Here is a 2,500-nt window from a genome sequence, read left to right on the forward strand (position 1 = left end):
GAGAGAGAGAGAGAGAGAGAGAGAGAGAGAGAGAGGGACAGAGAGGAATATAGAAAAACCGAGACAGAGAGAGACAGAGAGGGAGAGAGAGAGAGAACACTTTCACTGTGCGTGCGTGTGTGTTATCCTTTCCTTGCAAGCCTGTGCAAGTCTGCAACTCCTTGGATGCATTACTTTAAGGTCGTTAACCCAGGATATGTCCGAGAACGCTGTCCTCTCCCTCCCCCCCTAAATGATTCCTCTTTTCCAGTCACGTGAGATAGAGGTCGAGTGGGGGGGGAGAGGTGGGGGTGAAGGGAGGGGGTCGAGTGGGAGGGAGGGGTAGGGGTGGAGGGAGGGAGGGCATGGGTAGGAGGGGGAGTTGGAGAGAGTGGGAGGGAAGTGGGAATGGAAGGGAGAGGGGGAGGGAGGGAGGGGGGAAGAATGGAGAGGGGGAGGGGGTGTACAAGGTCAAGAGAGGTTAATTATTGGCATCATTAAGAAACATAATTTACTACCGTTATCAAGACTTAATTTTCCATTCCATATCGCACACACACACACACACACATACATGTGTACATTAAGGGAATCAGAAATACACATACACATATTTTTGTGTACATTTGTTTGTTTGTTTGTTTGCGTTAGTGTGTGTGATTGTGTGGAGTGGGGGAAGTCATATGTGTGTGTATATGTGTGTTTGCCAATTTGGTATTGCGGTATCAACATAAACACTGTGTACCTCTGCCCCCCTCCCCCCCAAAGGTCTGTAGCCGCGACCCTTGGGGTAACGACCAACCCATACCCCCCTCCCCCCCCGCCACCCCTCTCTAGTTCCTCCAGTCGGATGACCCCTGGGGTAAAATCCTCCCCCCCCCTAATCCCACTACCCCCACCTTTCTCCCCTCTTGCCCTCCGTTTCTCTCCCTTCCTTTCTCTCTCCCTCCCCATCTATCCTTTCCCTCCTCTTCCCCAGCTCATTTCTCCCTTTTCCTTCCTCATCCCTTCCCCTTTCCCCCCCTTCTTTTCTCCCTCCCTCCATCCTTATCCCTTTCCCTTCTCTCCCCCACCTTATTTCTCTCATTTCCCTCCCCTCTTTCTCCCCCTTTCCCTCCCATCCCCTCTGTCTCCCCCCTCCCCCCCCTCCCCGTCTCTCTCTCCCAGGGGAACGGATGTTGTGGTGTGGGCTGCATTCCTGATATTTTTTTTCTTATCTTCGCTTTTTTATTATCTAGTTTTTTTAAAAGTAATGTAGGAATTATGTGGGTAGCAATGCGTAAGCGAAGGGGAGAGAGAGAGAGAGAGAGAGAGAGAGAGAGAGAGAGAGAGAGAGAGAGAGAGAGAGAGAGAGAGAGAGAGAGAGAAAGGCAGGGAGGGGAAGAAGGAACGAAAGAGAGATTGTTTATTTAGAATTATCTGCCGCGTCAACAGCGAAAGTCATTAGCGGCGATGACAGAGAAACAGACAGGTAAACGGAAAGAGAAAGAAAGAGAAACGCTGAAAAACAGAGTAATATAAATAGAAAGAACACAGAAACTGGCAAACAAACAAAGACAAACCAGACAAGAAAGAAGCAAAACCAACAATCACACAAACACCCCACACAGCCCATCCTCACCGACACATAAATCACCAGAGACTGATGACTTAATTACAGTATATGGTTCCTTTGTTCTTAATACACTATAGCGCGAAGACATTTAACCTACGCGATAAAACATAAAGAAGAAGAAAAAAAATCCATTGTTCTCTTTTGCACTTTCCTCGCCTAACCTCGGTCCGGAGATTGACAGATAACAATAATAACCATAACGAATTCGTGTGATCATACCCTCGGCTGGATTTCACGGTTAGTATATTAAGGGTGACGCTTTGAATGGGCGTGAACATGGGCGTGAAAGGGGTGAATGGGTATGGAAGGGAAGGCGGAGGCGGGGGGGGGGGGGGGATATCTAACCATTCACAGCCGTCTCTGCGTTTTCAGTAATGAATATTAATAATTATTATTCTCCTTTAGTGCTTAAAATTACTGATTATGATTGTTGATGTACATTATTGGTATATTTTATGATTATCATTCTTAACTACTGTGATTATCATAATTCATCAGTGTTTAGTGTCATTATGAGACGCTTCACCAAAGCATTATCAACAATACTTATACTTTATAATCATAATAATTATATAATTTTCATTACTATCCTTAATACCATGATTGTTATGATCAAGTATAATTACTATCATCACTGTCATTAGAGGTGGGAAGTAAGACAGACGAGTGAAGATGAGAACATATTTCGTATCCATTAATATACTTCTGTATGAAGAGTTACAGACGGATTGTGATTAACTTTATCCGTAGAGTAGACCGATTAATTAGCTCTTAGCCGTGATCCGGATACGAGTTGAAATTCAGGTACAGCGAACACTCATAGAAAATGGGTTTGCTGACACTAGAAAACCAATTTTTTTTTTTTTAATCCTCAGCCTTGTGGTCGCCAAAAACTTTCTGTTGGGT

The 2,500-nt window shown here is 45.1% G+C and overlaps 1 protein-coding gene across 3 annotated transcripts in view; it reads right to left on the bottom strand.

Moving 5' to 3' along the window:
- The window catches only part of LOC125027087 (putative uncharacterized protein ENSP00000383309), a 130,501-nt gene that overhangs the window by 121,487 nt on the left and 6,514 nt on the right, over positions 1–2,500 (bottom strand). The window lies entirely within an intron of this gene.

Source organism: Penaeus chinensis, chromosome 7 (genome assembly GCF_019202785.1).
Source record: "Penaeus chinensis breed Huanghai No. 1 chromosome 7, ASM1920278v2, whole genome shotgun sequence".
NCBI classification, from domain to species: Eukaryota; Metazoa; Arthropoda; class Malacostraca; order Decapoda; family Penaeidae; genus Penaeus; species Penaeus chinensis.